General features: G+C 37.2%; 1 protein-coding gene across 24 annotated transcripts in view; it reads right to left on the reverse strand.

Annotated features, from left to right (window-relative positions):
• The window catches only part of EPB41L2 (erythrocyte membrane protein band 4.1 like 2), a 138203-nt gene that overhangs the window by 75068 nt on the left and 36395 nt on the right, over positions 1 to 26740 (reverse strand). For 2 of the 24 annotated variants that reach the window (XM_027669496.1, XM_027669448.1), the window contains exon 3: positions 1257 to 1410. The exons of the other annotated variants lie outside the window; for them this stretch is intronic. The gene's annotated coding sequence lies outside the window, so the exon portion shown is untranslated. The remainder of the gene's footprint in view (positions 1 to 1256; positions 1411 to 26740) is intronic. 24 annotated transcript variants of the gene reach the window in all.

Raw genomic sequence — 26740 nt, forward strand, 5'->3', positions numbered from 1 at the left:
CATTCATTTGTTCTAAGGAATGCTGTACCTCCAATCTCCATTCCTATCCTTCCTCTTTATCCCACCTCACCAAACCAGTACCACAATTTCACTGAAGCACAGATGAACATACTTTTTTTTTTTTTCCAATTCTTATTAAAGAAACCAGGGGGGGATGGACAACAACAATCCTGTTTGGGTTCTGTAAATTATTTACCTTGTTCTGATTTGGAGGTGATTGATTTTTAGATGCCACAATAAAAAAAAAATTCCGTTTTCAACTCTCATCCTTTCTGTTTATAATGTATTGGCAAAACTAAAAACAGTTTCTTTTTATACTGACAATATTAAGTTCACTCTCACATACACCGTGCTTCCAAGGCACTTACAATAACATGGTTAATCAAAGCACCTCTCCAACTCAGTGAAAAATAATGTACTAGTGTTTTTTTGTACTGCAAACTGAGAGGCCTCAGCGTAACAAAGTTCCCGGATGCTGGAATTCCAGATGCGCATTATTGTTTTGACAAGTATCTATTTCCTCTTCGGTGGAAGTCATATAGAGAATTATTACCCTCGCACATGTTTAGGAAGTGTACAACAGCATGCAAAAAGAGGAATCTCTGCAATACCAGGATTCAACATCAGGAAGCAACTAGCTTTTGGTAGTGACAGACCTGAACAAGCACATTTAAAAGTCATTTCCATAAGCAGAGATAACCAGTAACTTTATTTCACTAGTACATTGAGGCTGAATATCATACGGATGTGGACACTATTGAGATCACATCCAAAATGCCTGTTAGCTTTTTATTTCAGCTAATCCAACTTAGGAACAATGGCTAGAAACCAACTAAAAATGTATTAAGACAGTTTACTCTGTCATATGCAAGACTAGAGCTCAATAGACAAATGCTGTTTACAAAGGCTTTAGGGTGTAAACATAGCCACAAAGTGTCTTTTTTAGCAGCAACATCAATTTTGTATTTCCACTTTAAAGGCGGCTTTATTTTTGCATCACAGAGGGCACAGTTCTCTTCAGCAAGCTACTTTAACAATACTGATTGATGTTTGCCATTATCAAGGGAAACAAAGTTGAAAAAAGTGACAATAAAATTATAAAGTCTTTTATACAGAGGACATATATAGAATCTTCTCCTGCCACTAATTTTTTAATGTCCATTTTCCTGAATCGGGATGCAAGTTTAAACACAAAAATTAGTACTGCTACCACTTCCCACCAATAACAAAGTCAAATACTTGATTAAATGGCGTACCTAGCAATTAATCTTAAACAAGCTTAGTCCAAATTCAAAATAAGTGCAAAGTTTCAGGCTATATGGTGAAGTATTTTTGGACTTCTGCAGGTAAGTTGCAGCTGTCTCTTTGCTGGGTACGTTCCTACCAGTATATGAATCAACTGTGAAGGACCTGTAGAGATTTTAATGCACATGCAAGTAAGTAAACCCAGGCTACTAACTGTATACCACATTTTACAAAAAAAAAAAAAAAAACAACAAAAAACCAAACAAAACCAAACACAACCAAAAAGAAAACACAGACACTACAAATTAAAAATAATTAAAACAGGATAATTCTCAGCTCCTGCTGCAATGAATAAATGCTATTCCATATTCCATGACTGCTATCCCACATTCCTCAAAACTCAGAGGTTAGCCACCTTAAGATGTCTTGTGTCAGTACTTTAATTTTCAGGTTTGCAGCTAGTGTAAGTTAACGGAGTCTTTCTTTCATGTGCTACTGGAACAGAAGTATTTCCTTGAAAAAGTAGAAGCAATTTTGCTCAGTGTTTGCCATCTACTCTGAATAATTATAATGCACCTCAAATGATATAGTAAAGCACAACACTGCAAACTATTTCCTACACACTTAGGTTTACTGGAACACATGAAGTACTGAAACTACAGATAATACTGCTCTTTGAAAAGTATGCATCTACTGCTCCTGTGGGAATTAACTCTGCCAATCCCAAGCAACAAAAAGCAGTGGAGATGCCTCTTTGCTGAGCAAATAAAACTGGCAGCCAAAACTTCATCACTCCCATGGGCTCTTCTGAATGCTGGTATTTGATTAGAAGAGTGAAAACATGAGCAACTTTGTAAAAGTTTCCTGCTTTTCACGGCAGTGGCTTCACAACTAACACTGCAACCACTGCCACATCTCTGGGCTAGACAAAGTGAAAGAAGTCTAATTAATTTCTGAATCTACAGGTCAGAAACAAGTGTAACGAGGGAAAAAACGGCAAAATATAGTGTTAATAATGCTGGGTTTGTGCCTAGACTTCAGCACTTAACATGTTTATTAGTCATGTAAGTGCTTTAGCTGTTTTGAGCTTTATGGAAGGACATTCCCAGCATGAAAGATTGTAATACAAAACAGATAACAGGATATGCATGGAAGTCCCAAGGGAGTAACTATTTAAACAAAGTTTTCTTTGGAGAGTTAGGGAATGACAACAGATAAGAAACATTTAAAAGAATAATTCATTTGTGAAGACCAAGAACAAGGTAGGGAGGAGTATTTAGAACTGTCCTGTAGACAAGGAAGAAAGAATCTTTACCACAACCGCAATGACATTCCAATATAAATATAAGAATACACATCACAAACTGCAGTTTACCAAAGCAGCCTCACCCACTGCTGAAAAGCCTTTTAATGACCACATAAAAATGGGCATGGTGAATTATTACAGTAAGCTTTCAGGCCAAATCAAGTAGAGGCCTTATTCTGCCTTCTTTGGCTGTATTTTCAGTTCTCATTCTGTATATCCAGATAAGTTTCAAAGCTTGGAAACAGTCTTACGCAAACACCAATCCAAGCTGACAACAACTTATCATCTTAAAATTAATTTTATTACACAAACACAAAGCACAACATTATGAACTCCATGCCAAAGACTTGTTTGAATGAAATTTCCAGTCCCCATTGGCTTGGGGGTTTCTCTGCCTCATTTCGGCCTCATCAGTTTAGGTGCTGACTGAAGAAATGTTTGAAAGCATATTTACCCTGGTGTTCTCTATGGGTATACTTCTCTTGCACTAAATCTGAAATCCAAGATCATGCTGGAGCTCACAGTCATGGATGTTCCCCATCCTATCTAAATTTTTTAACTCCTAAGTACTTTGAAATATAAAGCAATGAGAAAGGGAAAATTGGTACAAGCACACAAATAGATCAAACTAATGCCTTTTTTTTTTTTTACCACGATATACTGGTTAAAAACTGTGGGAGTGTAAAAGGCCATATTCCTGTGTAGAAGCAATAAAAAGAAAAAGCACATATTAACAAAAAAGACAAGAGATTTGGTCCTGTTTAAAATGACATGTTATTTCAGAAATCAAGATTACTTCATTAGTTCCCAAAGTGAGATGCCGGAGACCAAGGACTAGAGGTCTGGTCCAGATGAAGTCTCAGGTGTGCTAGTCTCAAAAGTCTGCCTAAACATACAAACCTCAACAAACAAAAGCATGAAAACTTCTAGCACTTAGAAAATGAATGTGTCTGGCTCTTTGTTAAGATGGGAGAAATAAATCCATGTGACATACTTGAATTTTGGGAAACACTATGAATACCGTGCAAATTAACATTCAATAAATAACAAGAAGATACAGAAACTTGCTAAAAGGGAAAAAGACTGATGCTATAGCTCTCAACTCCTACTTCCTCTTTTATTATGAAGAAAAAACTTGTGAAAAAAACAAGCTAATACTGAAAGAAAGTAAAGACAACACTGGAAAGAAAGTCAGGAGTCAAAAAAAAAATGAGGTGGGGGAGGGAAGGAAAAAACAGGAAATAGACACTGAAGACAAAACAGGAAAGAAGGTCATGATTTGTCTAACAGCCAAAAAACTGCAGTGAAGTCAGAGAGGGGGGCAGGGCGGGAAGACACCAGAATCCCAGTACAGGTTAAATTATACCATAGAGGCTATTGGTCAGTTCACAGGGTCTCCTGGTCCTTCAAGTGCTAGGTCACATAAGATCCAGCAACTATATGCCCCTCACTTTTAAAACTCTTCACAGTAGCTTCTTGATTTTTGTACATTTATTTCCTGACAAGTTTCAAGACTTGTTTCTCTATTGCACAATTTAAACAGAGTGCTCCTTCCTTTGCACTTGCAATTATTTTCTGTGTTTATTTTTAAGTAGCAATTGGATTGTTTAATGAACTAAGTGAAAAGTTGTATTTCCTGGAAAAAATGGGTTACTGTATCTCCAAATCCATAAAGTAACAATTCTAATTAGTTCACTTTTGGTTTTTTGACTTATTTACATATTCTTCAGTGTTTCAGTTTCAACACCAAGATTAGAGGCAAAATATACGTCTTTGGCTCACCAGTTCCTACACAGTAGGCTTCTTTCTGGTATTAAAACACATTATGAATTATATCTCATTTACTTTTTGTTGAAGGGCTCAAAGACCAAACACCAGTGTAAAGTATCTATCTGAAGATGAGTTAAGTGTTTTGTGGTAGTTATAAAACTGACCCATCTATAAAAATATTCTGATTTTAGCAAAAAAATTTTGCAGACAGAGAAACTTGAATACTATGAAGAGAAAGTAACACACAGGACACGCTCACTAAGACAGCAGTAAAACCAAAAATAGTTCTCAAGGCCTCTATGCTTAAATATCGACATCAAGTACTTCTAGATGTTCCATGTAAGAAGACAACATTGTAGTCTTTCCCTTATTTTCAGTTGAAACCCAGAGGTCTCTTCTCTCCAAAAATACAAGGCTGATGGTCCCACAGGGGAAGTTTAATTTTCCTTAGACAATAGCAATACTTCTCAAATCCATATAGAAAAGAAAAAGCACAGACAAGTCTTTTTTACCCGTTTACATTATGAGATCCTCTAGACATGCACAAAAATTGTATTACGTGCACAGAGTGTCAGAATTGGTTTACATGGGAGTTATGAAACCTACAAAGAGTTATGAAATGAGCTTTTTTACTTTTAAAATTATAAAACAGAAGTATTCCCAGCTCAATTTCTACTGAAAACTATTACACAAGCTAAAAGTTTGTGTGCATCAAGTGATATACCATTTTTGTGTTGAACATCCATGCTAATTCATGCTGTGTGACATCACTAATAATCTGAGGTCCAATTCAAGTCTGGAGGAGACAGCCAACACTAACTATACATTCCAATTCAGCAGAATTAGATCTCACCACAATTGTGCACATATGAACCAAATCCTCATCAGGTGAAGAATTTTGTGGTGGCAGATATCTTTTATGAGGTACTGCTGTCATGGCAACTTCATTAATCATCATGACCACATTTGCACAGAAACAATTCAATACTTGAAGCAAAATGAATATGCAGTCTTTTTTCCGCAAAGAAAAACTGCAGCATTTCTCATGCCAATTAAAACAATGTTTCATTGTCTTCAACAAAGGAGAATGAATTTTAGACTGCACATCTACAGAATACAGTGCAACACTTGAGATAAAAATTTTAAAGTAAACTTACTGGAAAAGGGAAACAGATTGAAACTGAAGGCATTCCTTTTAAGATATACAGATAAGAAATACAGCATACTTGGTGTGACTTCCAAATAAGAGTTTCAAACTGACGAAGAGACAATTTTTTGTCTCTCAAAGGTTATATGAACCAAAATATCATATCATACTTCACGTAAAATGGAAAGTAAGCTAAGCTATCCAAAACGACTTCAAAAAGCTGCTACGTGATTTATATAACTCTTATTCTGAAAATTACCAGCTTGTGTTACTCTATGCTAAGATGCACATTTAAGCCTTTTAAATATATACAGTCACATAATCATGAGACATTTAGATGGAAATGGTGAAGAAAGAACTATGTTGGAGCAAAAGATTCCATAATCCCATAGTGGGAAACAGATTCCCTAAAATTCCCAAGACATCGCAACAAGGCTCTTTTAAGGTATGATGTGGGGGCTTCACCATTTGCAACACGATGAAACTCTTCTTACTTCACATTAGTTTCAGGTATAAGCATCTCTTTCATCCTCTTTTCTTCTCCCTCCCCTCTTGTACCTTCACTTAATCGTACTTGCTTTTTTTAGAATCTTCCTGATTATCAATTAAGTACTATGCCTTATTCTTAATTCCATCACCATTTCTAGAAAGCCAGGGTGCCAAACTGTGTCAAAAGCCTGGCTTACATCCAGACAGTTTAGACTTACCTGAACAAAACGATTCAATATTGAATAAACAATTCAATATGCAAGTTGGATTTTTCTTTGAAATCGTATCCACAGAAGAACAAGCAAACTAAGATGTTCACAAAATTATGTGAACGCCTTTATTTGCCAACTGATCAAAACAAAGATTTTCAAATGTAGTACCTAAAAGCTGTTCAACTAATAACAAGTGAAGCCAGAGGCAAATACATAACATGAATGAAACAGCTTCAGAAATAAATGCTTTTCTACACCTAATTTAAGGAGAACTCTACTACTACCTAGTATTGGAAATTTCTTTCTGCCCAAAGCAACTGGAAACCAGTATAGCCAACATATCACAAAGATGTCCTGGGAGGCTGAAACAGAGATTCAGTTTTTCCTCTTATGTGCATCACAATATATGTTCCAGTTAGTGTTCTCAACATCCCCAATAACTGGGCAAGTTACAGATATATTCTTAAACCAGAGATCGTCAAATCTGAGAATAATAAAATCACCAGATTTTTCTGCTCTAATCTCCCAAAGTATCTTGTTCTGAAAAGCACAGATCGATTATGTTCTTGATCCATAGCCTACAAAGACCCCCACATTCCCTAACCAAAGGGATTACAGGTATCAAAAACTAACATTAGACTTCCTTTCATAAGGAACCTCTTCCAGAACAGCCCCTGATTAATGGAGATGAAAGTGGAAGGCCTAAATAGTTCTGATTCTGCCTGACAAAAAACCCAAGGCAAAGCCTATGCAGAAGAAAAGGATTGCACGCTCTGCTGACGTTTTCAGTGACCTCCTTTAAACTGTCATGGCTGGGATGAATAGCCTAAGTCACCAATCCATTTTATGACTGCTCAATCTGAGCCAGGGTTTAAGCAGCATGCTGTGCTGCACAGGCTACGTTAATCTCAGTACATGTTAAGATACACAGAGAGCTGCAATCTGCTCATGCCCACTAGACAAAGAATATCCCTCATCTTCACTCCAACTGAGGACTGTTTATTTAATGAGTAAATTTTCCAGTCTGAAGAATAGATATACTTTCAGCAAAAATATATAGTCTTCATTACTCAACTCAGAACAGGTTCTACTGTTTGCAGACCTCATGCAGAGGTGGTAGAAATGCCACATTCTTCTCTCAATTTTGACCATGACACTACTTTAAGAGTTGGCTCTAACTAATCCGTAGTAATCCTTTAGTATATGAAAATAAATATATCCTTCAGTAAATGAAAATAAACCCAGCAGGAACAAAAATAAATTATCAAAAGAAAAACTGTAAGAGGGAAAGATGCCATTTGTCTTTTCAGTAATTCCTAGCATTACAGGTCTGCAGAAAAAGGAAGAATACTGAAGTGTCTTGGAAGATGTGGAATATTTCTACTTAGTGTTTAATCCCTTCAGGAAACATAGTAAGAATAAAAAGAATGCAAACAAATTTTAAGAAGCTCTGCTAGAGCAAGTTTTTCTTCTAGTTCCTTTGGGCATTTTGAGAATGATCCAAGAAAAGTCTTTAACATTTAAACATTAGGTTCATGGAAAAAAGTTAATATTTATAAATGCTTTTTAGAGAAAAAATAGGTTATTTTGTTAAGCAATTTGTATTGCTGTGTTTTGAAAATTCTTTTAGGCTGCTTTATACAGATACTCAAACAGATCCGATACCTAGTTTTAAAACATTAAAATTTTCAAGTTGATTAATGAAGTGACTATAATACTCCATAAAGCCATTTTCTAAAAGTGTTCCAAGCTGTCATTTGAGACATTTATGAAGCCCTTCTGAAGTATTCAGTCTAATCTTTCAGGAATAAAGTGAGAGGTTTTTCTCTGAAAAGAATAACCAGGAATCATAAGTTCTATGTATGGCAAAGTAACAAAAACCCTCAAGGTTAGATGCCAACTTTTAGGTATATTCTAAATAAAGACAGAAATGACTATGGGCTAAACCAGAAAAGCTGTATTTCTCAAACAACTAGAAAAAGTATTCCAATATGTTACACATCTACTCTTAAATTAGTTGCCCTGCAGCCAGTATTCATTGATCAAGTCTATCAATAAGAGGGTGAAAAACCTTGTTATCTCTTGAGGTCAGTAGAGCCTGTGGAAGGGCATAGTTTCTCAGCATTGTCTAAACACACAGGCTGTACTAATTTGATGATAAAACTGTGTTAAAGAATATGTCCTCTGATTTCAGTTGGTTGGCAGTAATGCTCTATCCTGCCTGCTCTATATGTCTGCACATAGACTTTTTCATGATTTTTCTCAAAAAACATCAATTTCTTTTTGTTCAACAATTGTTAAAATGGATTTATTTCAACAATAATATAATATTACATTTGGCATTGCTGTTGTGATACTCAGTTACCCACATGGTGGACCCACAGGGTCACTTACAGTACCCAAAGCAGCAAGGTCTTTTCCCAACTCCTACTCCCTAATCTCTTGCATACATATGAGATAATTCCATTGGTCCTTTACAGCTCTGCCACAGCACTAGCAGTCTATCACCCTTTTTCGAACAGTAAGAAGATGTACTATAGGTTCTATTAGGCTTGGTAGAAGCTTGACAATGGGTTAGTTTATTAACACAGACATATCCAACCAAAGTTTGAGCTATTTGTCTTCTGAATATAACTTTTGTGTCCAAATACCTATATTCACATCAATACTTCACAGGCAGCATTTAGGTCCCAAACTACATACAGCTGAAGACAGAACATGCTATATCCCAATTTGTCTTTAGATTAGTAAATAATAAAAAGCATCAGTACTTAACACACTATTTTGCTGATCTATTCATATCACAAAAAATGGTACTGCTGAAAAATGAATTTCTTATCCAACATTTATATTACAGTCAATAGGGTAACATCAGGATGGCATCCATTCACTAGTGGGGTTCTGCAGGGCTCCATCCTCAGCCCAGTGCTCTTCAATATCTTCATTAACAACTTAGACACAGCACTCTAAGGAATACTAAGCAAGTTCCCTGACAACACTAAATTGGGAGGACCTGTCAATTCCTTCAAGGGCACAGAGGCCCTGCATAGAGACCTCAACAAATAAGAGATGGGCAATCACCAACCATATGAAGTTTAACAAGGGCAAGTGATGGATTCTGCACCTGGGATGAGGCAACCCTGGTTGTTTGTATAGACTGGGGAATGAGAAGCTGGAATGAGAAGCTGGAGAGCAGCACTGCAGAAAGGGACATGGGGGTCCTGGTTGATGGCAAGTTGAAGATGAGTCAGCAGTGCCCTGGCAGCCAGGAGGGCCAACCATGTCCCGGAGAGCACCAGGCAAAGCATCGCCAGCCAGTTGAGGGAGGTGATTGTCCCTCTCTGCTCTGCATTGGGGTGACCTCACCTTGAATATTGTGTGCAGTTTTGGGCACCACAATATAAAAAGACATTAAGCTATTGGAGAGCATATCCAAAGGATGGCAATTAAGATGGTGAAGGGTCTGGATGGGAAGCCTTATGAGGAGCGGCTGAGGCCACTTGGTCTGTTCAGCCTGGAGGAGACTGAGGGGAAACCTCATTGCAGTCTACAACTTCCTCACAAGGGCAAGCAGAGGCATAAGTACCAATCTCTTCACTCTGGTGTCCAGTGACAGGACTTGAGGAAACAGTGTGGAGCTGAGTCAGGGGAGGTTTATGTTAGATATCAGGAAAAGGTTTTTCACCCAGAGGGCAGCTGAGCACTGGAACAGGCTCCCAAAGGAAGCGGTCACAGCACCAAGACTGTATGAGTTCAAGAAGCTTTTGGACAATGCTCTCAGGGACATGGTGTGACTTTTGGAATGTCCTGTGTAGGGCCAGGAGCTGGACATGATGATCCTGATGGGTCCTTTCCAACTCTGCATATTCTACGATTCTATGATTTCCCTTTTTAAAATCACAAATCTCTAGAAAATATAAGTTCTCACTTACATTTCTTTGCTTTTCTCCAGTATCTCAAAGCAGGAAGTATGTATCTGTATACACCCAAACTAATTCAGAAACTAACAGTAGTTAAAAAGGAAGAATGGTAGAACTCAGATATAATCACTATATTTTGGGGCTGGTACCCCAAATTCCAGCATTTTTCATAATCCTTCCAAATTCCCTAGCTATATCAACAGCAGCTGCAGTCACATTTTTGACTGTAGGACAAACACATACCCTAAAAGCATCCAAACATAGTGTAGACTTGGCCACTGGAAAGAAAGTTTGTCAAACTTCATTCCCTTACCTTCACAAAATTACAAAAATGTAATCAGCAAGCAGGCAGTGAGACTAACTCTGGACAGAAGTAAGAGTAATTTGACTGAAATACTGAGTCAAAGATGATCTTAGTGAACCAAGAGATTTATTTCCAGTATGAACAAGACACATGACTACCATATAAATAACACACCCTCCCCTAGCTTTAACCTAGATATCACCAGTGCCAAAAAAGACATAGCAAGTTCTGATTCTTACATGATATGTTACCAAATCTCCATATTTTTCTAACCCAAACTTAGCCAGAACAAGGCATCATCCTATTCGTATCTTATTTATGTTTAATAAATTGAGCAGCACAGCAGATCTTCCCTTAAATACAGGGATTTCTCGTCATGCTTGAAATCATATGTACTCTTAGTGGGTGAAATGTGAAAGAAAAATTAATGACTAAAGTATTACTGAACCAGATTCTCCATTCTGAAACTGTCTTAAGGGAACAGGGTGGAGTTTTAAAAGAACTATTAGCTCTGATTTCCCACTTAGTGCTGCTCATGCAGATCTCATGTCAATATCCAATGTATTTTGCTACTTCAGGATCACGAGCCCTCCAAGGAATTTTTTCATAAAAATCCTGAATAGCATAGAAGTAAAATGAACAACTTTGCCCACAAGCAGGTGCATGTGGTAGTTCCACCTTGCAAAAGACTTCAAACAAGTTCCCTTCGCACTGGAGCTGTGTAACTGCACAATGAATTTAAGACTGAACACCAACAACCCTCTTTTTTAAAACCTTTTATTTTCTTGACCTCTCACCAGCCGTTAAGATTTCTTGTTGGTTTTTGCAGATCAAATAGTTACAGCTAAGTGTATCAAGAACCTAGCCAGTTTAGTGCTCTGCACAGTGCAGGAGACCTCAGAGATTAATCCCTCTTTACTGGCAATGTGCAATACAATTTAAATATATTTTGACATTAGTGTCAGGAAATATTTTTAAACTATCAAATCTATCAATAACATTAAACATTTTGGACAAAAAAAGTTAGGTGAGTATCCCCCTCTGTACCATACTCCCTTCCTTTATTTGTGACACCTCAGGACCTTAAGATACTGACTCCAAAACAGTACTCCACAAGGCTGGCAGCCCCTCTGCTCCAGCACTTTGATAGAGAGCCACACAACCCCCATTTCTCAGGAACGTAAGAAAGGCAAGATGCTGGACAGAACAGATGAAAATAGCTCAGGAAGTTTAAGGTGATTAATGGTAATTCTTGATGAACTCTAAATATGTTTGACTTACTGAATATTCACTATCACATTACTTCTCAATAAAAGCAACATTACTGTAAGAGTAAGGAAAGAATGTTGTAAACACACACACACACACACACATTATGCTCATTTGTTTGATATAATGTAAAAGCTACAACAGTTTTCAGAGTTCCCCTACCTCTGGATAAGAAAATCTGAACTATTTAGTAATGCTACAGTGGAAAGAAATTGTAAACAACTTAATTGAGAAAATCTGATATAAAAAATGAATAGTTATAAGTTTCAGGACTAGCTACACGAAATACAAATTGTGGATTTTTTCTTCACACAACAAAAGAATCAGATTTTGAGGTCACTTTCCCTAAAAGGCAATAGGATTAACAAAACAAAGCAACCTTTCAATGGCACTTGCAAAGGTCTTGAAATAGGTGATGTTTATTTTCAATTCTTGATGGCCCAGGAGACTTATTCCAAGTCTTTAATATATAAATTCAAACATCCTAACTCTCACCAAAACTGAAACTAGGACTTTGTCAACTTACATTGATGTCATAGTGCTCAGCATCTCCTTTATGCACCACTTTAATCTTTCAGAATAGGAACACAGAAACCCAATGTACTTTTTCTGCTGCTTTGAAGAGACAACTCTCTTTTTAGCCACTCAAAGAATGTGTTCTGCACTCTCTTATAATTTAATCACTGTCAGTCATAACAGCCTATTGTGAAAAATAATCCACTCATTTATTTTATCATCAGTGCACTCAAGCATGGTCAATTTACGAGCAACACAGTCACATGCATCAGCCACGAGAGATCCATTACAGAGCTGCTGGAAAGTTTGTGAACAAACAAGTTGCTTTCCTCTGATTATCCATAGGCTAAATCTAGAAGTCTCAGTCTTTTCATCCTATTTTCAAAGGAGAAACAAAGGAAAGCCTTCAAGCAACAGTTCTGGTGTTTACTTCAACACAGGCTCACACAGACAGTAGGCTAATTAAAACTTCAAATTTTAATATTAAACTACAGTAATAATATTCAAATCAAATGCTGATGGAAGAAAGTGTCATTTTAATATCATCGTAGTAGCTCACAGGACATCTCACATAAGCAGCACAGCTGTTTGTGCGGAGATAACAAAAGCACAGCTGCCACTGGAAGTATAGGAGCTATAGAAAGTACACTAAGGCTTGGGAGCTAGCGGGCTGTACAACAACCAGGAGTTGCCAAATAGCAGTCAGACCTATACACACGCATGCATTTTATCAAACCCTGTTCACAGTGTCAGGTTAACAAAGTCATGCAAGTAATATAAGTAATAGCTATGAGCTCTAAGAAATCCAGACGTTTCTAACTCAAGAACTGTTGCTGTGTTTTAGCAGTTACAAAACAGACTGAGGAGTTACACATGAGTACACACATTTTTTAGATGTTTGTACACACACATTTATGTATGCCATTCAGCAAGACCTGGACAGGCTAGAGAGTTGGGCAGAGAGAAACCTAATGAAGTTCAACAAAGACTAGGGTCCTACACCTAGCAAGGAATAACCCCAGTGCATCAGTATAAGCTAGGAACTGACCTGTGGCAGCTCCATGGAGAAGGATCTGTGGGTCCTGGTGGACAACAAGCTGTTCATAAGTCAGCAGTGTCCTTGTGGCCAAGAAGGCCATTGGTATCCTGGGCTACCTAAGAGCATTGGCAGCAGGTCAAGGGAGGTGATTCTGTCCCTCTACTTAGCCCTACTGAGGCCGTATCTGGAGTTCTGTGTCCAGTTCTGGGCTTCCCAGTTCAAAAAATACAAGTAACTACTAGACAGGGTCAAATTGAGGGCTACAAAGATGATTAAAGGACAGGAGGATCTCTCTCAGAGCAATGACTGTTCTGCCTACAGACAACTGAGGGAATCTTATTGATGTGTACAAATATCTTAAGGACAAGTGCCAAGAGGATGGGGCCAGACTCTTTCAGTGGTGCCCCGCAACAGGACAAGGAACAATAGACAAACTCAAACATACGAAGTTACATCTGAATATGAGGAAAAACTTCTTTACTGTGAGGGCAACAGAACTCTGGAACATGCTGTCCAGAGAGGTTGTAGAGTCTCCTTTTCTGGAGATACTCAAAACATGCCTGATCATGATCCTGTAAAACCTGCTGCAGGTGAATCTGCTTTGGCAGGGAGGTTGGACCAGGTGATCACCAGAGGTCCCTTCCAACCCCAGCCATTCTGTAATTCTGCATACTATACTCTTACCTCCCTCATACAGCCAAAGATTCATCAGGGAATACCTTCCTATAAGCGACATCATAAAAATTTCCATTATAATGCAGATTGTCAGGAAATCATTCAGATTATAATAAATCCTAAAGCATTTTAAGAATTTTTAACTGATAACTGCCGAAACCGAATATGTAAAATTTTTTCTTAACCAGAGCAACTCACTGAATTCTGCCTTTTTATTTGCCATATGCAGAACACTTGCACAATATCCAGCCTTAAAAGTTCTGTCATCTCTCCCATTTTAAAAACAGGATATAATTAAGAACATAGTGGTTTAAAAAGTGCAGATTTCCAGTATTAGCATTTTTAGTCAGGATATGCAGATAAACCTAGGAATGGTCTACCACTTAGTTTAGAAAGAAACCCAACTAAAGCAGCATCACTTGGAGCACTCAGTCATTAAGTTCCCTGGCAAGCTACACTGAGGGAGATGCCTCACCTACCCAACCTTTTGGCAGTAGTATGATGCTACAGGGCAACCTACATGGGAGACATGGCAGACATCATTGTACATCCTGCCAAAGCCTCACACGTTTATCTGGAGAAAAATCACAGAAGTACAACACTTGCTGAGAAATTGGAGCACTGATTTGTATTACACTGTGCTCCATAATGTACCTGACCAAACTAGCATTGCAATTCTCACAGCATACAGAAATTAGCTATTTCTCTAACTTTGCCAGAAAATATTTCCAGAAAAACCATAGGTAAATTTTGATTATTGCAGTAAGACTTGCCTATCAGTTAGAGTATAATTAATCCTCCACATGGACACTCAATCACGTAATACAATGCATTCCAGTTAATTAATAAAGTCAATGTATTAGGCAGCTGCTAAGGTATTCCCTGTCCTGAAGTGAATTTTGGCTGCTAAAAGAAAGCCTGCTTTGAATGCAACTGCTTTTACAACGAAAATTAATAAAGTGACTTCCATAAGAAACCCACAGTGTATCACAGCTGTCCAAGAAAGTATCTATATATAAATGTATACACATATAGACTAGTATGAAGAACATCATGCCTATTCCCCCTTTTACAGAAACTTAGTTTAGCCTCTAGGAGCATTTGATATCACAAAATATGACTTTCCAGTTAAAGGAAAATTACATAATTGGAGTTATTTCTTTATAAGCACAAAGATATTAACATAGCAAAACTCCTGCTTACTTTTCCACTACGCTACATACCACTATAGCATTCAACTTTTAGGTGTCAAAAGAGTAAAGCAATAGAGCAGCACCACAACTAGCCAAGAGAACTGATGTAACTTTAAATGAAGCCAATACTTTACAGGAAACCTTTTCAGGCTCCAAAGGTTAGTACTGTTCAATATTCCAAAGTAGTCAGTGAGAAGCAATTTTTCATGCAGTGGTCAGTATTACAGTCTGACGAGCACTCAGAAAGAGGCTGAGAACAAAAGTTGGAATTTGCTACTCAATTAGGTCAGACACACTAGCGCCTCAATAAGCAAACACTAGCAAATACACTCAGTCTTTGCCATGGCTAGAACTTCTAACTCAGCAACACTGACGTTTGGGACTCATGTACTGAAAGTGTAATTCTGCCACTAGTATATTAATAGACGTACATTCTGAACAAGACAAAATAACACAAAAATCCACCCCATCAATCTCACCTGCTAAGTTAGGTTATCAGGCTTCTCTTCAAAAAAAAGGTGGGGTTTGATCATTGGTTTTTTGTTAACTTTTTAACTTTGTGTCCTTGCTAACTCCCCAATGTACAAGCTGTTTCCTATCAGAAAGCACTGATGGTAATGTCCCTCACTACATATACCTTATATATACACCTTATACAGATATTTAATATAAATTATTACCTATAAATTCCAAAAAACTACCAGTTGTCCCTCTTACAGAAGTCTTCAGTTTCAGAATTAAGTCTAAAATGTAGTGCTTGTTTTCAAAAACAGTTCTGTGGACTTAAGCATGAGACAACTATATCTATGAAAATAAGACTTAAAAAAGCCTAACTAACTGACTCCACTTTACTCCTTGAGCAACAATGTGATCCCAGACAGTCTTGCAACTAAAGCAGCCTAGAAGTGGGTTCCCTTACAAATTAATTATCAATATCAGGATATCACAGGAGCAAACATGGTCACTTGAATTTCCATTCACTACAGGGACATCACAGCATCATCCTGAGATGACAGCGAATCCATGTGGATCTACTGCACTCAGCATTCCCACTCAGGAACTACTGCTGATGCTTCAATCTAAGAAAGTGTGCAACTCCTGGATTCTCAGTCAAACAAACATTTTGGTGTGAAATCACAGAGCAACAAAGTTTAGCGTCACTTAATAGCAGTGCTACTTTAGGACGGCCCTAGACAACTATGAACAATTTATTTTGCTACTGACAGTTAAACCAGATCCTTGTCAATGTCTATTTAAAATTAATTATCTTGAAATTTTCAGAAATACCTATAAAGGAATACCTGCTATAAAGAAAAAAAAGAAATTACTAAATCTGTACTCAAGACAAATTCTAACCGTTGTTTCAAAATACTAACAGACTGACATAACGCAACTGTTTGCATAAGACTGTACAAAACAGTGAAAAGTTATTCCACAGAAATAAATTTTTTAAAGATAAAATGTTTTCTCCTGAGACACACAGCACCTTACTTTGCAGCGACTGACTTGTCAGTATCTCTAACGTTAGGTTGCCTTTAGAATATAAATATATAATCAATTCCAGTTTGAAGTACACTGTATGACAGAAACTGAAAAATATCCTTCTATGACACTACATGCACTAAAAATTAAAGAAGATGTACTGGCCATCTCAGAACTCACTGTAAGGGCAACCCCAAAACCGTCATCCAAGTAATATGTCAGGTACAACAAATACTAACAATCAATTCTCTTCAAATGGTTGTACTACAGAATAAGTAGAAACCAGTCTAGAAAGTGAACATTTTCTATCTCCAGAAATATTAGAAGGAAACAAATTTGACAAGTGAAGTCTTCTGTAGTAAGAAGTCTTGTATTGCCATGACACAACCATCTTTATTCCAGTATTAGACTGATTGCTCTGCATTGACTTTTTTTGAGAAATAGAAGACTTTAATGGTAGTTAACTTATAAAGGATGTGTTGAAGGTTTTTTTCCAGAATATCGTTTTCTACACAGTGGATTTACTGGTTTGGCTAGTTCCTCCAATTCCAACAGCAAGTTAGAGCAGTATCATAGGTCAAGCACCACATTTCTCAAATTACCTTAGCTTTAAGTTTTGCACACATTATTGAAACACTAAGATTTCAAGGTTTCTTCAACCCTTTATCCTCCTATTAGCATCCTGATAAGTTGAAAAATCAAAAGGAAACTTATTTTAAAGAAAATAAAAGCTATCAGAGGAGATTCGTATAAATTATGAATGCATTTTCAAAACCAGATCAAAGACACTTTGAGTAAGACATTAGTCATTTAACTAATTTGACAGTTTAGAGACAGAGCAGCACGAATTAAAGACTTCCCAGCAGTACTGACAAAATTAGCTCTTTCCCATCAAATTTATTTTTGCTGCAGCAACGGTACTAGCTCCAACTTCCATCCTTCTTCCACAGCTTAGGAGTCCCAGTGACATCCCCAGCATCACTGCCACGACTGCAAGCGAGCAGATTTCTGGGAAGCTGTCAAAGCTCAGGAATTTGGATGGAAAGAAATCAAGAGCACAGTATGCAGACAGTAGAACTGCAACTACAACAGAAACAGAGCTAAGGATACTGCAGGAATTAAGCTTTGCTCTAGCTTGCCTCCACCTTTTGCAACAGAGAGCTATTGCAACGACATGCTGTTATCTTACCCTCCCTTCTCATAACAAATGCCAGTACAGGATGGGGCAGGATTCAGAGGCAGAGGAGGGGGCTGCAGACCACACTCAGTGTCAGCATCCTGAGCCATTCATGCAGCCTTTGTGACAGAGCAGACAAAACAGACCCTCCACCCAGAGAGTCTCACTGGTTTTAGACTGAGTTTTTCTGCCCTTATCAGCCCCCATGCTACAGATCAATTCAGTAACAAAAACTGTTATATGGCAATCTTTGTTCACACCTTTTCCTTCTGAAAACATTAAAACTATTACTTTTTCCCCATTGTTAACTTTTGACTAAAAAAAAATCTCAGTTATTTGGCAAATTTTTGTATAATCATTCCAATTAGCCCTTACAAGAGTTTAAACTAAGCACTTCGGTTAAACTCATTCTTGGGGGGGGAGGTAAGGGTGGGTAGAGAAAGAAAACAGGCTACTACTATTACCGAAACAAAAAGAAATTAGTTTGTTTCTAGCTACTGCTGAATTCACTGACTTATTTCACTTGAACCTCCTCAAGTGCCTCAGGAGACATTCTTCTGCATTAATTTGCAATTACACTACAAAGCTATAGTATAAATTCTTCCTCCCTTTACAGCTGTCCCTCTGTTTACAGTTTCACTTAACTGAACTGTTGCCATCAGCTACATGTATTTTACACAGACTCTGGCAATACATATACTTTAAAAACTATTGTATGCCATCTGCACTTTTGCTTCAACACTCCTCTTGATATCTGCAACATCTTCAACTTGCCAGTACTTCTCAGCCATAGGCCCATTCTTTAAGTGTTTAAAAACTGTTCTCCACTATTCTCCACAATCTGTCAGTCATTAAGAGCTTTGCATTTTAGCCAGAATTATGTCATAGGCATAAAGTACTTCCAATAATAATTTTGAAGAGTTATTTTTGTGTCTTATTAAAGCAAAAAGTATTGTTACTTTCATTCAGGAATACCAAACAGGTGCATGATTGAACTGGTAGGTAAGATAGTAGCATTTTTAAAATCATTCTTCCTATCCAATTAAATCTTGCCCCATTTGACACCCTTAAAATAAAAATTATTTACAATGCTCTTTCATTCAACTTTTCACTGCAGTGCACATCAAGTGTGCCCACTCCTAACCAAGTATGAACAGCAGTTTCATACCTGGAAAAAGGATGTTAGATACCATCTAGTAAGGCTACAATTGCTCATTACAATTTTGGTTTAATATGTGTCTCCCCAGCCCCAGCTGATATCTAAAATGAACTACTACATATACGTAGTTTAGGGAGAACAGCTAATGGAAATAAACAAAGAACAATCTCTCTGTAGGATTTGTGAAGAAAGTTGAAGCAGCAGTCACTTAATGTGGTAAGGGAAAGCAGGAATACAGAAGTGTGTACAGTAGCAGAAGCTTCCTAAATGGAGAACTGCTGCCAAAGGAATTACAAGAAGTAATCAACCCTGTTTGTTTTTTATGCTATAAAGACAATAGAGACTTAATCTGTGAAATCACCAATAACTTTTTTCTGCTAATTAATACCAACTCAGTGAATGACCTATACGATACAATTATGGCAAACAGTAACAGTAATGTAATTGTTTTGTCTTGCCTGCAGTTACAATCTCTTGTCAAATACCAAGTCCTCAGAAATGAGATTCAGGATCCTGTACTCAGGATAGGTATCTAGAGGTAAAGACCAATCTTTACAAGCTGTTACTGCTTTGGGAATTCACTTTTTGAATCTCTGTACAGAGAAATCTAGTCTTGTAAAATATCTTCAGGAAATGCCATAGACACATTTGTGATGTTATGAACTCAATTTCAGATTTCATGCTAGGTAAGAAAACCAACCCTCCTTTATTTTCATGACAAAGTCTCATTCAACACCTTGGTTCTACAATGATACAAAACACTTTGTATGTGGCAGATACAAACGAAACTGTGGAAGACTCTGCATTTATTTCAATAGTTCTTTTATTTGCAGCAGTTTGGTTTGCACTCAAAGAAAAACAAATAATTTATAGTACTAAGCCAATTCCTTCGCATTACAGAGAGTAGCTTCTATATGCAGAGTAACTGAAATTTGCACTCTTTGTAGCTTCAGCTTTCCTTGCTGCAGATTTAAAAAGCTACTTTTGAGATCAAACCACAGACCAACAGACATGTCATAAAACTAAGAGCACCAACAATTTGTCAGTCAAGTATTTCACACAACCAAATAGGTAGACAGGAAATTTACATGCCATAAAAATAGACCACAATATACAGTTTACATGAAGTTTAAATGTCAGTAGATAAGTTTCCATTCCACGTTAAGATGCTAACTTAACATATCTCCTTAGTATTAGAGAAAACTGAGTGGCTTTAAAAAAAAAAATCTTTCCAAAAAAGATCACCATGTTTTAAGAATAAAACAGAATATGTAACTTAACAGCTCTATAAAAGTAGTTTACAGTCAAAAAACTATTCAAAATAGTACTAATACATTTGTCCCCCATTCTCTAAAACATTGACTTTAATATTAGAGGGAATATTCTAGATTTTAAGATGTAAGCTTTACACTTTTTAAAACAAGTTTTAAATACCTTAAAATGTGCCTGAAGGCCTAATTTGGAAAGACATGCAATTCTATGATTGGTCACTCTCCATATTCAATTGACAGAATGATGATAAAATGTATTTATAGAGGGAATCAAATTTCAGAACTGTGTTCTATTCAAGTGATTTAGAAGAACAAGAAGTTGACATAAAACATTTGGTTTGCATTAATGTAACACTTTAGCTACCTTATTAAGTATGTTTATATTAACAATTTGGGTACCTGAAAAAAAAACAACAACCAACCAACAACAAACCAAGCACTAAAAGTACTAAACTCTTCTTAAAAAAAATCAAAGGATAGCTGGGCATCCAGTCTTCCCCTCCGAATCTTGCTCACGCAAGGGCATCTACTGTCTAAGTTATTTGAGCAGCGTGGTCATCACACTCACAAAAAGTCTTAACAGAAAACAAATATGCTCAACTATTTTTCCCGCTATTCTAGTGTAAATGGGGAAGCCACTGTCACCTCAAATGGCATAGTTAGTAATACAGGTCTGATACTGACTAAGGACTAAAATTCATGACACTTTGGCCCCAGCAGAACTTAGACATTTAGCTATCAACTCTACACTTGATAAGCAAGAAAAGACAGAGTCCAAAATTTCTGGAATGCCTGTGTGGGCAACACTGTTTGTAATTCTGGGGGTTGGTGCACTCAAACAATGGTTTATAGGAGATCTTTCAGATACAATTAGATTGCAGACCACTGGTTCCATCACAACAAGCCTGAACTGTTCTCAAATTTAGACAATATTCACAGGATATTTAACTAGGATGCACAAACTAGAAGCATGACCATAATCTTGCCTTCTCCAGCTATTCCTTACCTTCTCTTTCCCCAGTACACTAGGGAAGGAAAAGGAGCCAAAGAGACTAAATAGTACCCATCCCCATAAAGCTTTCTGTCCTGATGCAGAGACTGGGATTTATAATCAAAACTGTCTGGGACACAGACTGCTGCTAGTATTGCCTGCAATGCTGGCAGGCTGTTAAAGTTACAAAGAAAGAAGTATGTGCCAAAATATGTACTCTTGCTTGCCAAGCATATAATCCTGATGCATACTTCCTGATAGGAAAAGGATTTAATAAATGAGACAATTTCCTTTTCCCTTTGCTTAGAAACGATCTTCTTTCCCATGTGTTTAAGGTCAGAGAAAAAGAAACAGCATAGCTTCCACACTGAAAAGACAGGCAGTTAATTCTCTGCCTGGAATACTCAGGTTCATTTGATCAAGATCAAGCATCAAGTATTTTCTTAGCAACTCTGATGACAATCACCAAGACAAGTTTTGGAATCTAACAGTCTCTTGTCTCCTGTTACTCATGAAACACTGCAAAACATGTTGGAGGATTAGATTTGTGGGAGGATATGGCCCCAGTCATTGCTGGTCTCTCTCTACAGTATGCTCTACTAGGAGGTTCTCTCCTAGTTGGAAACAGAAAGGGAATACCTCTGAAGGACTACAGGTTTTGCACTTGAGTCCTTGTTTAAAATGAGAGAAAGGAAGTTTGCTACAAAACTTTCCATGTAAGACACTTTAATTAGATAACAGGATACATATAGGTTAAGGGATAGCTTCTGAGGCTTAAAAAGGCCACAGCAAGAAGAGCAAAATACATGGGTCAGGGAACCGAGTACAGACAGTGCTACAGAGCCGAGCCACTCAAGCTTACTTCATTACTGTAGCATGGCAACGTTTAGTAATTAATTTAGTACATTACCATGAGTGATATCGGTAAAATACTGCACAAACCAAAGGTAGAGTTTCAAAAGAGTTAAGGAAAAACTAAGGGTAGCTAACAATACATCCAAAAGATCTTGTTGAAGAACCAACATGAAGGAAGTATTAATAGCTACATTAAAACCTTGTGCCAAAAATAATCTTAATGCATTTAAGGAAACTCTTGCCTTCATAATAAGGCTTTCAAAAAAGAAATCAGTTGTCAATTACATCTAACAGAGAAGAGTTTCCAAGTACTGAGAGATACCCAGCAAACGACTTAAGTGTTACTAAGGTAACAATCATGACTGTATTTTCCCTGACTTGCAAAATCCTTCTAGTTAACATCTTTTTCTATTTGTAAAAAAGGAGGAAATAAGACCTTTTACTCACGACAAGCTGTCAGAAATTTCAGTTGTTAAATAAGATATATTCAGCTGAGTGAACAAAAAAGCTTAGAGAGGACAGAGCAAAATAGCTGACATGGCTTTTGGAGCAAAGGTTGTAAGTGAGGTGTCTGTCTTCTCCCAAGTAACAAGTGATAGGACAAGAGCAAAACAGCCTCAAGTTGCAGCAGGAGAGGTTTAGATTGTATACAAGGAAAACTTTCTTCACTGAAGGGATGGCCAGGCACTGAAACAAGCTGCCCAGTGAAGTAGTTGAGTCACTATCTTTGGAGGTATTTAAAAGACTTGCAGATGTGGTGCCTGGGGACATGGTTTAGTGGTGGACATAGCAGTGTTAATCTAACAGTTGGATTCAATGATCTTAAAGGTCTTCTCCAACCTGAACAACTCTATGACTCTATAAACAGAGTTTTATACAGCAGCAAGATTTGCCTGACAGCAAAAGGCAGTCTACAAATACTCAGTGTTACCAAAAGTATTAACTGTTCTTAAAGTAAAGAACAGGCAAAAGGGTTAAAGATTTCCATCATCAGAAGTATTTCAACATGACTAGACAAAGTTCTGTGACCCTGCATGGTGCAGGAAAAGGTATTGGACTGAGCTATCTCCACAGGTCCCTTCCAACCTCAACAATTCTATAACTCTGGGAACAAATAAAATTACTAACCACGTTCTCCAAGCCATGTAGGAAGAAAAAGGAAAGTCAACTTAAGACAAGAGTGCCTTTGTGTTCTCCTATGACAAATGCCAAGTACTTCACAAAAATAAACCTAGAATTCCTACCTCAAAGCAGCTATTAACCTAATCAAACCAAAACCAAGAAATACCAACCATCATCAGATGCGTCAGGAACAGGTTGACAAATATTACTTGAACTCCAACAAGAATGCTGTTTGAAACATTACACCTGTTAGTCTTGTTTCCTACAGAAATAAGACCTATGCAATCATACTGCCTGTTTATCTGCTTGTTATCCTTCTCTAGTAAGTTTTAAGTTCAATGGTCAATTTTAATCAAATTTAGTAGCAGTCCAGGGGTCTCAGTACTACTCAGTTACTACAGGGCAAGCAAAGCCAGTTTGGAGGGAAATAAATCCCAAATAGTGAAGAGCGTCTAGTATAAACCCATAAGTAACATGTTCTATTTGCATTACTAGCTTTACAGTCAGCACTTACCAGCCAGACAAAATACGCACTTACCTAGTGATATTTGAATGGTTCTGCATCAAGTATATTTAGGGAATAATATATCCTTGAGAAAATAAAAGTACTTGAGAAAATAAAGAAAAGAGGTAAAGACAAGACAAACATTTACTAGTGATAGGAAAAAAAAGTTGACATTTTGTTATAAAGGAGAGCAAGAAAAAGTCACAGAAGATGATGCCTCATGAGTTCTTCTGCTAGAACTTAGTTTATAATACTGAAAGATTGATGCTTTAAAGTAAATACATAATCTTCCTCAGAATTCATTTCAAGAAGGTCAACAATGTATTTGTTACCACTAGCTAAGAGAGGCTAGTATTTCAGTATTCACAGAATGATTTGGCTTGGAAGGAATCCTAAAGATCAACTAGTTCCAAAGCTTTGCCATGGGCTAGGGACACCTTTCACTAGGCCAGGGCACTCAGGGCATCTAACCTGGCTTTGAACACTTCCAGGGATGGAGCATCCACAATGTCTTTGGGCAAGAGGCATCTCTTCCAGTGCCTCATCACCATCAGAGTAAAGGATTTCTTCCTAAAATCTAATATAAACCTATCCTCTTTCAGTTTAAAGCCATCATTCCCATATTACTACTTGTAACTTACTGTATAGTGGAGCATGAAGGGATGAAAAAGGAGAAAGAACATAAGTGGGATGGTATTTCAAATACATGAAACACTGATTATAACCTAAAAATTTTACTCCTTGTGTCTTGCTTTTACCACACTACATTTATTAGAAAGTTTTTGAAATAAGTTAGCAGAAGAAAATCCAGCAATATAAACCAATTTCAGTTGATATTAGATAGATGGTATCTCTAAATCCAGTTTCTTCAGCTTGCAGGACTCATGAGTTTTGCACTCTGGGTTTGTTCTGTCTCCTCCCCACCCACAACCATTATACTCAGAATGCAAACTAATTTGTGCTTTTAACCCAAGGAATCTGCAACTCGAACATGTGGACAGTTAGCTGACCAAAAAAGCACAGGGAGAACTGCATATACCTGCAGCAGGCGCAGCTTTGAACTAATAACACAAAGAGGACGATACAGATTTAAAAAAAAAAAGTGTCTCCTGAACTGCTAGTTTGACAATTTTGGTCAAATATGTACGCTGGTTTTGCAAGTATTCAAACTGAGTCAGCTCACACTGATTATCAATGTACCTCAACTGTTGCCACTGACAAATCTAAGAACACAATACTTCAGATAGTCATCCTGAAATTTTGGCAGTAGCCATTCTTCAGATTACAAATAACTCATTTCTGTAGTCCTGTCACAACAGCAGAGAACTTGTTGCAGTTTACTGGGCATAGTGAACTCTTCAGACTGGAAGCAAAGAACACATCCACTATACATAGAAACAGAAGTGTCACATCCTACATAAAAACCTTCACTCACAGCTGGGTAGTCCATCTACTGCCAATATGAGTGCTAATGAACAACTTCGAAGCTGCAGTGACAGCTTAGACACATCTTCACAAATAAACAATACATAAAGCACTTCAGTGTAACCCAGGGAACTGATTCCATGGAACCAACTTCCATATAATAACCTTTTGAAGAGCATACCAAGTTCAGTAGGCTATGTTAGAAGTCTCTATCACAAAATACATCAGAGAAGATCATTTGCAGGCTTTGTAGAGCTTACACTGCTTAATTAAGTTTCTTGACTTGAGAGAAAAAAATATAAATCAAACTACAATATTTTTCAGACTCTACGGAGAAGAGAAAAAAGTGAAGGGTCTTTGGAGTCTTATTCCAAGAACTCAGTTGATCTGATTTAGAACTCTCAGATTTGCATCTCAACCTTTTCGGAAAGGTTAGGAGATACATCATACTTAACAACACTCTAGTCTTCTAATGCTTATGTAAGCTACAGAACACAAATAATACAGTCATAAAACCACCAAAAAGAAAATTATAAAACATTCAGAAATCTCAATGCATACATCTTTACATTTTTGGGGTTAAAAAAAAAAATCATTATTTTCACTACATTAAATTCTCTCAAAAAGGTATTTTCCACCTGTCTACCAACCACTTTATTTCAGTGCCCTTCCTTGTGCGAACTGCTGGTAGTGATTTTAGAAAACCACTACAACTAACCATTTTGATGCAAGAACTTCTTTAACTGAGAACTAGGAGTTTAAAAATATGGTATTACTGTAGGCAATGACAGTATCATAACCAAAAGATATTAGTTCTGCAAAATAAAGAACATGTAAGAAAACCAGGATTATTAAGTCAACAGCAACAACAATCAGTAAAGACATTTTAGGAATATTTTAACTTCATAGACCAAGTTAAATGTTTAAGTCAAAATCTTCTGCATTAAGAGGAAATAAAACCATCCACAGGAAACAAAGTTGATTTTACTGATCATACATTGCTACGCTGACTCAAATGTCTTGTGAGCACAAAACCACAATAATGCAGCGTCATTGCGTGACATCAGACTGCAAGTCTGATTACCTCTCACTTTCTGTACTTTAGGCAATTCAGGAACTAGCTCCTAGTCAGACCTCTCAATATCACCATTTGCACTATGATGCTCAAAAACCAGCCACAAAGCCCACTAGCTGTTAGGGGAAAAGACTAGTAGCATTTACCCCTCAGGTGAAATAAGTACAACTTATCTTAACAGAGTACAAAAGACTGCAGAACAAAAAACATAGGTTACCTAGGGAAAAAAAGAGGCAACTTCAGATTCCTCCTTTTATCTTACTTCTCACCACGAAAGTTAAGCCCCCTTTACATAGCAATCAGAAATGGAAAGGTAGTAGAAGTCAAAGTCCAGGATCTTGTACCTATGCACTCCACATGCGTTAGTGACTCCTCCCTTGCTATCACTTCTCCACGTGCAGCAGCAAGCTAAGAGTTCGATCTTTCTGTTCAGTTCTGCAAAACTTCCACACTAAAATTCGCAAGTGTGTTTTGAAGAAGAGCAGCAAAACAACAAACCACACAAATGATTCAAAAAAGCAACTACAATCAAATCAGTGGATCAAAATGGAAAACTGAATACAGTACACTCACTTGGTTGCAAAGCACTGAAT

Source organism: Corapipo altera, unplaced genomic scaffold (genome assembly GCF_003945725.1).
Source record: "Corapipo altera isolate COAL_440 unplaced genomic scaffold, ASM394572v1 2b, whole genome shotgun sequence".
Taxonomy (NCBI): Eukaryota; Metazoa; Chordata; class Aves; order Passeriformes; family Pipridae; genus Corapipo; species Corapipo altera.